This window comes from Daucus carota, chromosome 4 (genome assembly GCF_001625215.2).
Source record: "Daucus carota subsp. sativus chromosome 4, DH1 v3.0, whole genome shotgun sequence".
NCBI classification, from domain to species: domain Eukaryota; kingdom Viridiplantae; phylum Streptophyta; class Magnoliopsida; order Apiales; family Apiaceae; genus Daucus; species Daucus carota.
In genome coordinates this window covers 15,797,525-15,809,979 of record NC_030384.2, presented here as the reverse complement: position 1 = coordinate 15,809,979, position 12,455 = coordinate 15,797,525, and the positions used below count along the sequence as shown (strand labels likewise).

At 34.7% G+C, this 12,455-nt stretch overlaps 1 long non-coding RNA gene across 8 annotated transcripts; it reads left to right on the top strand.

Annotated features, from left to right (window-relative positions):
• The first annotated feature begins 6,378 nt into the window (after positions 1-6,378).
• LOC108192734 (uncharacterized) lies at positions 6,379-12,149 on the top strand. 8 transcript variants are annotated; one of them, XR_010291506.1, is made up of 8 exons: positions 6,379-8,967; positions 9,097-10,174; positions 10,286-10,464; positions 10,974-11,051; positions 11,253-11,373; positions 11,436-11,548; positions 11,639-11,771; positions 11,864-12,149. It is a non-coding gene; the product is annotated as an uncharacterized LOC108192734 (long non-coding RNA). The 8 variants fall into 8 exon arrangements; XR_010291503.1 differs by lacking the exon at positions 10,974-11,051 and having other exon boundaries at positions 9,097-9,297; positions 9,475-10,174; positions 11,253-11,548; XR_010291508.1 differs by lacking the exon at positions 10,974-11,051 and having other exon boundaries at positions 11,452-11,548.
• The last annotated feature ends 306 nt before the right edge of the window (positions 12,150-12,455 follow it).

Below are 12,455 nucleotides of genomic sequence, written 5' to 3'. Positions count from 1 at the left end.
GCTTTCTTGTACCGGGGGTTCTTTCTGAACTTGATATGCTTGAACCTTGCAGCCATATAAGCCATTGACTTATCTTCCAGCTGCTCCAGCTCTTCTTGAGTGTAGAACTCATCCTCCGGTTCTCCAGAAACTTCATCAATTTCAGCTTCTACAATCTCAATATTGGTAGAAGGATAGTCAGCTTTGATGGATGAACAATCACTCTGAGCAACAGTGTGATCATTGATACCATATTCAACTAATTGTTGATAACCAAAGTATGGTTGATCAGCAATAAGTGCAGTGGTCTTCTGTAAGGCCATACTCTTGGATTCTGTTGATCCACCACTATATATAATCTTTCTTTGTTCAAGTTCCATCTCAAACGTCTTTAGTTTTCCAAACAGCTTTTCCAAAGTCATAGTTCTGAAGTCGCTTCTTTCCCGGATGGTCTCTGTCTTTACAACTAGATGGGGTGGCATCACAAATGAGAATTTTCTGTTAATCTCTTTCTGTGGATAAGTCTTTCCATGCAGGGTGAGTTCATTTAACAACAACATGAACCTTTCATAGATTTGAGAAATGTTCTCTCCAGGTATTGCCTGAAATGCTTCATATCTGGCAATTAGCATATCGTATCTGTTTTCCCTGACTTCTTCAGATCCTTCCATCAATGCCTCTATAGTGTCCCACATCTGCTTTGAAGTTTTCAGACTTAGTATCAGATGTGTCATAGTCTTGGTCATTGATTCAACAATTATGAGTTGCAGATTATGGTCATGTGCAATATACTCCTTATCAGTCTCAGTGTATTCGCTTTTCTCTTTGGGAACAGACTTCTGTGGAATACGAACACCATTTTCAACAGATTCAGGAATAATCTTCATAGGCAAAAACGGACCATTTTCCAGAATCCCAATGTACATGGGATTAGCAACTCTGATGTATAGCAACATCTTCATCTTCCAGTTGTTGTAGTCATCCTTGTCAAATGGAGGTACTTTGATTCCTAACTTGTGTGTCGACATTGTTATCAGATAAAATTACGATTGTACGGAAAGCTAGCTTTTCAGATTTAGTTACGGATCTCAGATATGTATATCGATCAGCTAAGCTCTGATACCAATTGTTAGGTCCAATCAGACGTAGAAGGGGGGGGGTTGAATACGTCGTACCAATTTCTTCGATTTAATTTAATTGCGGATAATCTTGTTTCAGTTCATGTTAAATCAATCGTAAATAAATAACTCCAGCAAGTCGGGGAATATTCTTGTATTAGAAATAATCCTCGGGTGCTACAAATTCCAACACAAGTGTCGGCTGCAGAGACTACAATCACTCTATTACAAACTCTCGATAAAAACGATATTCTAATTTAACTCTCGAGAATGTGTATAGTGTGTGCACTTACAAAGTGTGTAGTTGTTTTCAAATGAAAACACAAAGCTCTATTTATAGGCTTTCCAACAACTAACCATGGTTAACGAGTTCGTCCTGGACGACTTGAGTTCGTCCGGGACGGATTCGATTTATGAAAATAAATCTAACTCCTCAAATAGCAAAGTTGCGCCAAGTACACTGTAATTGGAGGTCAAAGGTTGCGCCAGTCTTGGTCAAACCTTGCGCCTCACCATTGCTTCACTGTAGTGTACTTAGATAATTTTCAAGGAACTTGCGCTTTGCCCCAAGGTGAGAGTGAGGCGCAAACTTTGACTTATAGTCAAAGGTTGCGCTCTCAAAGGCTTCCACAGTGTCACAGAAGATGTGACTTAGCATATTTGCAGTAGTTGCTCTAGTGAAGTGAATGGGAGTCGCAACCTTTGACTTAGTCAAAGGTTGCGCTCATTGCAGTGATGACTTCCACTGTAGAGCACTTAGACAAATCTTCAACAAATACACTGAGTAATGTAAGCGCAGGTTTTGACTAGATGGTCAAACCTTGCGCCACATAGAGTGTGTATACTGTCTGTGACTTAGACAGAATTCACAAGCCTCCTCATTTTGCACAAGAATTAAATATACATATATATATAATTAATTGTGTTAAATTAATTACTTGAATTATATAAATTCAAATAATTCACAATTAATATATATATATATATATATATATATATCTAATTAAAGTTCTTTGGCAATATATTCTGGAGCAGCTCGATTGACTTGATCAATTAATTCGTTGATCGAATCCACTGAATACTTTCGTACGTCCTGACGTCCTGTGCACTGGTCTGGTTCACGAACGACTCGAACTGAAATAATCCTTTGAATCCTTTGCTTGATAATATACTTGATCAGTCATTCCGGGTTAGATGTTGCTTCGATAAATTTGATTATAAATAATCAAATTAAATATACTGGAATCTTCTGGTCTTTGATACTTGATCTTCAGGCAACCTTGATAGAAGAAACACATTGAACTTTATTCTTCACTGAGGCTTGAACATGTTAATGAACTTCTTCCAGTGGACGGATGCTTGTCTCAGATATCTTGATTGTCTTTGTCTGTTCGTATCGAATCTCCAACCTATAGATTCCTGTATTATACTTACGTATTGTTTCCTGTCTTTTGTTGTGTTGAGTTATCGTAATTACAGTTACGTTTCATTATGCTTTACAGTTACGGATTTGATTTTAAGAACCGATGATATATGATTGCGGTTCCGGTTTTATCCGGAAACCGAGACGAACCGGAATCAACCATTACATCGTGTTTAAGAATTTTAAATATATATTATATTAAACAATTACAATATTTCTGTAGTTGTTAAATATAAATTCGATCAAAAGATTTTTTTTAGTTTATTTGTGTTTTTACTAAAAATTTGTCATTCAGATATTTATAAAATTATCAAATAATATTTTTCATTTAGAATTCATATTTTTTATTCATTCACATCAGTCAGATATATTATTCATTCATATATTAATTATTTAGATTTATCAAATGACTCCTAAATTTAATTTTATATTTAAATTCACTCTATATTAATATTAATATTATAATTATATTATAAATTTATTATTTCTGATCAACCTCTTAAAAGTCTTGTAACCCACTTGCAGGGCCAAACAAACGCTCTTCGGGTCAAAATATTTTCAAAGTTTGGAATACAGTGGTATCTTATTCTATGTTGTCATATCTTTGATGGATCCACGTCTCCAGCATACATATGCTTGTGACCTGTTAAAAAACATACAGGTTCCTGACCGTTGAATGCATATTCAACGGTTAGGATTAAAACAAAATTTTAGTATGTCCAGCACTTTTTTAACATTGGATTGGAAAATTCCATTTCTACCACGTATAGCGCTTAAAAAGCGTCCCGTCCGGCGCTAAAAAAGCGCTGGACATGTTAAAACTTTATTTTAATCTTGACCGCTGGATATTCATCCACCAAGAACCTGTATGCTTTTTAACAGGTCCCCAATATATGTATGTTAGGGACCTGGACCCATCTTTGATTTGTGTTTGTGTTTTCTTCATGTATGGTACATTGGTACTATATGTTCTCGGTCTTTAAATTTTTTTGTGCTTCTTTTTTAAATCGATTTTCATCTTTCCTTATGTTGTGTTTGGTTGGGGAGAATGGAATAGAATGAAATGAGTAAAACATACTTGAAATTAATAGAGATAGGAAGAAAGTTTTGAAAAAATTTGAAGGAGTACAAAATTGCTATGATGAGATTTGAGAAGAAATTGAGGATGGAAGAGAATGGAGCATTCCATTTCAAATGTAAGAGGTAATATTTGTTGAAAATTGTATGTATTTGTTTTGAAGGACATAGCAGAGTTGTACATGATAGTATACCTTGGTCCTGAGGATCATTTACGAGGTTCAATCTTGGTTTGTGATGCTGAAAGTGGTTTTCAATTTCTGTTTAAGGATAACAGTCTGGACCCTTACGGCCCGAAGGATGTATTTATGAAATTATTTCATATGGAGGATCAAGCGGAAGCCGACCAAAAATCTAATCCGAAGACTCAGCCATTAATTAAATCTGGGGGTCATATTATGTTGACGGGCCCTAGTGAAGCTTCTATTGGTTTTTCTCCTGATTTTTCTCAGTTATTTTCTCTTCGGTGACATCCGGACCACGCTGACTTTTGAGAAACCGGATGACTCCAAACAACTTTCTGTCCCTCTGCAGAGAGACTATATGACAGATGATGGCACAAGACTACTGTCAGTTTTGTATGCATATTTTGAGAAGACGGTGGAAGCACATGTGAAGTTTAAGATAAGTAATGTGATGTCTGAATTTGATCTACATGGTGTCATTCCAGTATACTTTTCTTCAAGGGTGAGGATGAGAAATTTGAGGTGAAACGTGGAAATGGAGATGATGAGTTACCGTTGTCCAGAGGTATAGTAGGTGTGCCATTTGAATCTACGCTTATTTTACAGTTTGTCTTGCATAGTGATGGCAGTGATATAATGGTTGAACACTGTGAATTGATTGATGTTACAGAAGATGAAACAAGTTCTAAGTCTGTCCGTTCTATATACTCTGACAATCAATGTGCGATTGTAGCTGAAATTAACTGGAGGAGTAAGAGAGAAATTGGAACATATTAAACCACCGTGTGTATCACCTTGTCCATGATAAAGTAAATTTGAGGTGCAAATGTCTTTCTCAGTATATTTTACATGTTTATGTTTTGATGTTGTGGATTTACTCAACCTACATTGCACTAAAAGAAATAGGTCAATAGACATCAGTTACAAATCGATGTGTAATTTTTTTGAAAGCGATGTCTTCGCATGTGTAGAGAAAAGTCCCGAATTTTTAACATCGGTTCATAATTGTGGTCTTTTATTCTTATCAACATCAGTTTATTTTGTATCATTTTGCATCTGTTGTTAGTTTTGATGGGTATATCACCCCCTGCTTGCACATATATGAACCAAAACTAACCAAAACAAACAAAAACACATAAACATATTGCAAATTAAACCAAAAGAACCTATTATATTTATTATCAAACATCCTATACCACCAATTTTTTAACATCCAAACATCCAACAAAATACCAACATAGTTACAAAGTAGTGGAGATAAAAATAAGATCTAGTAATCCATCCTAGCTAGCGATTACATCTTGTCTTGGATATGTGCAAGCGTCTCTATACGGACCACATCCGGCTCCTCCATTTTGTAACACTTTCGACTGCTACTGGCCCACTAAAATGTATAACAAACCAACACCAAATAATAAGGCCAAACCACCATAAGACTGCTTCAGTTCGAGAGTGTGTACCTTCCTCTTCAGCTCAATTGTATAACAAGTTTTTCGCTCCTTTAATGGCGCTCCAGATTGCCTATTAGCAAGAATCCTACATGATAAAACAGAGTGATTATAAGCCAGATTTTTCTGTCTTCTGGATTATAAACCCACAAAATATTTCAATGAAATTAGTAACTACTAAATCCAAGGCCCCAGTCCTGAATCATACTATGCAGTAAACATATAACATAGCTTGCAAAGTTGAAGCATATTTTCACATTAATATACAAGATCATAGCACAAAAATCAAAGCCCGTGATTCAGATATGCAAAAAGATTCAATCTTTAACAAACAAGAACCCTAGATTATTTAATTGAAAATCAACAGCCAGAATAATCATACATATATATACAAAAAGTAACTGATCAAAAGTGGAGAATAGAAAGATTAGAGAAAGAATACCTTTCGTAATTGGTGAAAAATCCTAACTCAAGGATAGAAACCCTAAGAAGACTATTTTGAAAAATGAAAAACGAAGTCAGTCAAACATATACACAAACACAAAGTATATGATAATGAAAAAAGGAAGACCCACCCATTGAATTGTTATGCTTGCGAGTCCTCGAGTCATACACGATCTGTGACTCGACCCCTCCGTTGAAGTCTGCAACGACGTTGTCGTCTTCGAAACGGAATAATGTCTCCATTGGGTTCGGCGGTGGTAGGTCCGGCGAGTTTGTGATTCAGGCATCTCATCCAAGTCTATCGTGGGGTTAAAGCTTGAAGGGGGAGAGAGAGAGGCGTGAGAGTCTGTGTGAGAGAGAGATGGAGAGAGAGTGTGTGGAGCTTTGTTTTTCGATCAGTATGTCCATCCTATTCCATTTATTTGCAGAATTTTCTTTCGAAGTTTATGCAAGTGAGTGCCAATGGCGCGAATGCTTCTCTAAAAATACTATAGATACTCATCTTATTTTCGGCTATTTGTTCTTACGCTCTTCCCATTACAGATAAGAATATAGAACATTCTACATTAGTAAGTGATGTGGGGAGTGCTTTTAAAAAATGTCCACGAGTTCAGAGTAATTTCACATGGATACCTGCCAGTAACTACAGAGATTGGTACCAAAAGAAAGGTTTGAATGTCTACCTATATGACCTTCGGGAATATTTCTGCGATATTGTGGCAATATCCTGTAACAATATTCAAAGCCAGCTAACAGTAGATCATCTTATAACTTTGGTCAACTATAACATGATTGATAATTAAGTTATGTTGAGTATAAGATTGTTATGCAATACATTTTTGGAAGACCAATTGCATATTCAAGAATACCAGTTTGGCCTTGTACACATTTAATGTATTTCATTTAACAACCACTTAGTCATTTATTTTGTGAATTCACAAATAAAATATATCTTTTGAGCACAAAACGTCGTGGATGATTAATAGTTCGTTCTTCCCCTTAATTCTTCCATGGTAGATACTAGATATGTATTCCAGTATTTTATATAGGCACATTGTTACTTCACTGATTATTCTCTTGCTAATCTATCTATTATCTATTATATATATAATGCTGCAACATGAGTTTTCGTGAGCCAATTAAATCATGTGAAATTACGATCTTACTCCTTATTTATTTATCTTATTTACCTAAATCGCTTGACCCCTGCAACCCTTCCTCTTCTCGTACCATTCACTCTGCACAATATAGTTCGTGAACCATTTCTGAATGGCGATCAACCACTATTGTGCTTTGCGGACTCAAAAATTAAATCCTTCTCGCTAGCGATCGGCGTGGTGAAAGATATTTAATTTTCATTTTTAGGAAGCAAGACTGTATATGAATTGTGAAATTTTATACTGGCTTGATTGTGAAATATTATCTGAGTTCTTGGTCTTGAGATGCCTGCTTGTATTTTTCAACACCTTTTCTTTCTTGGGGTTGTAAATTTGTCATCTTGTTTTGCTTTTATTTTACTAGATATCACTATGATGCTTTGTGTTTCGGATTATTGATGATTATGTTACGATGTGAGCCAGAGTACTCTTCATTTTCTCATTGTTATGCTCACTCTGTATCCTTTTTTCATGCTTCTATACGTTTATCCTTTACCTATATGTTTATTCTATTGGCTTTATTTTGATTTAAAGCTTTGTATGCTATAAGACGTATGCCAATTACTTTATTTTTCTCTAAAAAGTTGTTTATATATTGACACTGTAGCTGGTTCCATTAAAAATGTCCTTCAATAGCTTGAAATGTCAGTATGCTATGACTCAATTAGTCGTCTGCTATTTATAATTGCTACACCTCTTCCATGTCTCTAACGCCAATAAACCTATATCTCGACTCTCCGGATAACAGATCAGCATATCCCCGCCAGTGCTTCAGAGTTCAGATGCTCTATGCCAGTCAAGGGGATTATTTATTTTTATTTTTTAATGATTTGGAATCGACACTATTTGGTACCTTCTGTAAAACTCTCTACTTACACGATTATTATGTGATTTGCTGTTTGGTGCCTTTTTTTATCAATAGATATTGGTAAATTTATGAGAAAAAGTATTGTAACTTGTGTGAATAAAATTTTCGTGCACCATAGTTATTAATGTGTTATGTTATTAGCGATAATTTGTAATAGATTGCTAAATTACAGGGAGTCATTCCTGGAGAGCTTTCAAAATTAAGAAACCTTCAAACACTTATACTTGTTAAAAAAATGTTTCACAGTAGGCTTCCAAATGAGCTCGGCTTGTTTTCCCTTTTGGCTGTTTTAAGTGTTAGGAAAAACAGGCTATATGCAACTCCTCCAGAATTTTTAGGTCATTTAGAAAACCTTAGAGTTCTTTTTTTTTTTTTTGTCATAAAAATATCTTAGAGTTCTTGATTTGTCTAATAACAAGTTAATTGGTGAAGTGCCTGATATAAGCCTCTTGAGGCACTTGCAGTTCCTGGATTTGGAAGATAATCTTCTTAGACCTCAGTTTGTGAAAATTAGAAGCAAGAACTTAGTTACTCTTATACCAGGGAAGAAGAAGTTTGACTCTGGCATTCTAGAAAGGGTGCACTCTTTTAATCATCTCCAGCTGCTTTATATAGCGTTCAACAGCTTTGTTGGACCATTTACGTCTTCTTTGCTCTCTCTGCCATCGATTAATTATCTCAATATTAAAGGAAACAAGTTCACTGGAATGCTTTCAGAAAACATGTCTTGCAGTCAACCTGAACTGGTGGATTTAACTGGAAATTTTTTGAACGGAAGATTGCCTAGCTGCCTTCGTTATGACCCCCGAGTCAGGGTTTTGTGTCTCAATATTAAAGGAACAAGTTCACTGGAATGCTTTCAGAAAACATATCTTGCAGTCCCCAACTTGAAATGGTGGATTTAACTGGAAATTTTTTGAACGGTAGATTGCCTAGCTGCCTTCGTTATGACCCCCGAGTCAGGGTTTTGTCTTATGCTATAAATTGTTTAGTTGGTGAGGATAAATGCCAGCATCCAGTGTCCTTTTGTCGAAATGAAACTCTGGCTGTAGGAATAATACCACATCGTAACAAGTCAAAACAAGCATCCATTCATGTACTTGCCATAAGCATATCTGCAGGGATTGTTGAATTAGTTGTATTGGTTGCTATAATCTTGTTGACCAATGAGAAGAGTACATACATAAAGGATGGTAAAATCACCTCCGACAAGATTACCACAAGAGAATGCATCAACAGGCTACCCTTAAAAATGCTTCAAGATGCAAGTAAGCTCCTTACATTTAGTGATACTTTCATTTATTATTACTAATTACACATAATGTTGCTAACCAGTAACTTAAAGCCAGTCTATGAATTTAATAGCAGTTTCTCTTTTTTCTTCCTTTTGGAAATAGAACTCCTTGTCAGTTACAGAGACATAACTTCGAAGGGGAAAATTAATGTTACCTGTCATTTCTACAAGGGGCATAACTCAAGCAATGAAGCTAGGAGCACTTAGTGCTCCAGCTTATCGAGCCTTTTCACTGAAATACATTGAGGATGCAACTAATAATTTTGATACATCAACTTTTGTCCATGAAGGATCTTACAGTCAGGTGCGTGTGATTGCAAATGTCATATAGAAGCATTATAGGGTTTTTTAAGTATAAAATGGACTTGCAAAAACTATTATCTTTACGATGATTTTTCTATAAAGCCTATGCAAAGTGATAATGTAATAGTGCATTTACACTATCCTTGTTCTATGAAGTATGAATAATTTATGATTGCAGATGTATATATGGAAGCTGAAGGATGGTTCCTTGATTGTCATTAGGTGCCTTAAAATAAATAAAAAAACAAGAATCATAGCTTTATGAACACTATCGCAATTATATCAAAACTAAGACATCAACATTTGGTCAGTGCTCTTGGGCACTGCTTTGATTATTGATTAGATGACTCCAGTCTCAGCAGAAATTTTTTTGTATTTGAATATGTGCAAAATGGGACGCTAAGGGACTAGATATCTGGTACGTACTTGTGCTATACATTATAGAGTTATGAAAAATTTAAAACAGCATATACCATAAAATAGTAATTTTTTTATAAAATTAAAAAAAAAAAAATAAATTTTACGAGTTGTCCGCGTGCACACTTAATAAAAAAATTAAATAAATTTCCCCCTTAATCAATTTCACAACTCCCGCTTTGTAACATTTTCTTAAAATAAAACATTAAGTTTAACAAGTTTAAAACATAAACATTAGACAAAAAACATCAAAACATATAAGCTGCCGTCTTGTTTGAGAACCCTAGCCCCTTTCTTTCTCATTCTTCGATTTGTTCATACAAGCTCTGATGCGATCATTCTGGTTGAGTAAAAGCTCATACAAGCTCCTATGGTCAATTAGAAGGTCATACAAGCTCCGATTTGTTTCCTTTAGAGTTTCGATTGTTCGATTTGCTGGTACAAACTCATAAAACCTCCAGGTATGTCATTGTCTGGGTCTTTCTTGCATAGATTTGTTTCTTCGTGTCAAGGATGTAAGTGTCTAAGAACTCAATATTTCAATTACCTTCTTTTTGTGTTATTTTGGTTAGTTTTCTCAGGTGGGTCTATTTTTTCGATGGGGTCATGTGGGTGTAAGAGGGTCAAGTGGGTTTTGACCGGACTTTAAAACTTGAAGTTCAAGTGGGTTTCAATTGGAGTTTGGAGTTTTTGTTTGTGATTGGAGTTTGGGTGTTTGGGTTTTGGTTAGTAGCGAGGTAACCAAAGTGAGGTATTATTCTTTTCTGTTACTTCGTTGCTTAGTCATTCTTTTTTGGTACTTGGTTGCTTAGTGTATTGCTTGCTTGGAACTTTGCTCGTTTTTGCTTTATTAGTGAGTATGTGTATGTGTTTGATTGTTTTAATGTTTAAAGATGTCATGCCTGTTTGTTATTCTGTCATATGTTTGATCCACATGCCAAATTGAGTTTTATTATAGTGACCTTTATTTGTATTTTTTTTTTGGACTTTTGGAAGTTAGATACCAAAATGGTTAATTGGTTGTGAAAGAGCATATGTCAAGCTGTGTGTTGGTATTTTCACTTTGACAGAATTTTAAACACTATGCTGCAGGACAAGATTTAACGAAAAGGAAAACAATAATGAGAAATAGAGAACTAACCGAAACAAGGATGATTTAAGTTGATTCTCTCATCCATCACACATTGTGTTAATATTAACAAACCATTTACATATGTTAGCTTAAAATAAATCTGAGATGAATGACATAAATTGTATCAGGCTATAAAGGAGGAGCTGTCTTCTTTAGAATTGCGGCCAGAAGAAGAGCTTGATGCACACAATATTGCTGCCAAGATGGTGTTTTATTTATACATATCTTTTTATATTTAATTTTCTAATCTTATTTGTATATGTTCATTATTGATTGTTTACTCACTTTTACTCTCCGTTTACTTAGCCTATGTGTGATAAAAGCTAACCATTACGTACAAACAACTTTGAAACTTACTTTAGTACTACCAGTAGAACTTAAAGTAGTTACCTTTAAATATAATGCAGGTTACCAGACTTGTAAAAGAAGATCACCGGTGATTGCACTGAAGGTGGCATTCTCACTGCTTGATATGGGTACATACGGGGGCATGAAGGGAAAAGTATATGTAGCTCGTACATTCATGAGGTATAAAAACTAATTTATTATTTCTTTTTATCATATATATTTGTTGATGCTTCTCCCATCAGCTTTGATTAGATACAGAACCTAACTAGATGGGGAGGTGCACTACAATTATGTTGCGATTCTCTATATTTGCTACCCATCCATAGTAGAATAAGGGATGCGTCTACGGAAAATGGTACACAAATTAATCTACCTCATTTTTTAATTATTTACCTTTGATTATATTGCACAGTATTACTTATTTAAGACTATCTCATTATTTCAGGCTACTAAAATTAGTGTAGGAGTTGATGTTTGCATGGTTAATGAAAGAGGCTTCTATTTCAACCCGGCGGAAGTTCAGAAACCTCTTTATGCTAATAGGACTAATTTAAGTATGAATGGGTCACGTGCAAAAGGTACATGTAACATATATAACTAAATTGTCGACAAACATATGTAGTATTTGTACTTATAGAATTTAAATTTGGTTCCTGTTATTGCCTTGCAGTCTATTAAACTACACTTATGCAGATGAATATATAGAATGCAGCTTTTAGTCACTTTAAAACGAGGAGGATGGGAATGCAGCTGCCCAACATAGTGATGAATGAAGATTTTTAGTCAATTTTTATTTTTACTTCTTCATCTATTCTTGCTTTTAGATTGACTTTTGTAAGGATGGTTTATAAATTGGTACATTAGTCCGGTTTCCATGTATCTTTCAACTTGATGACTCGGTTTGTACATTGTATTTTTTTTTTTGGTTAATTTCAAGTCAAGAAAATTTCAGAGTACTATTGCATTTATATAGTATCATTGTAAATCAGGCCTCCAAAGTATTGTAACAGAATACATAATGTTGCCCAAAAATTTAAAAGCATTACAATACACATAAAACTGTTGCACAAACGTGTTACCAAAAAACTAAAAAGTATTGCAATTGGTTTAATATTGTTGCACAAAACTGTTACAACAAAATTTCAAATTATTGGTATGCAACAGTTTTTAAGTATATAGTGTTACAAAGAAATGTTACAATAAATTTATTGTAACACTATAAAATTGTTATTAAAGGCCTCGAAAATGTTGCAATAGATTAC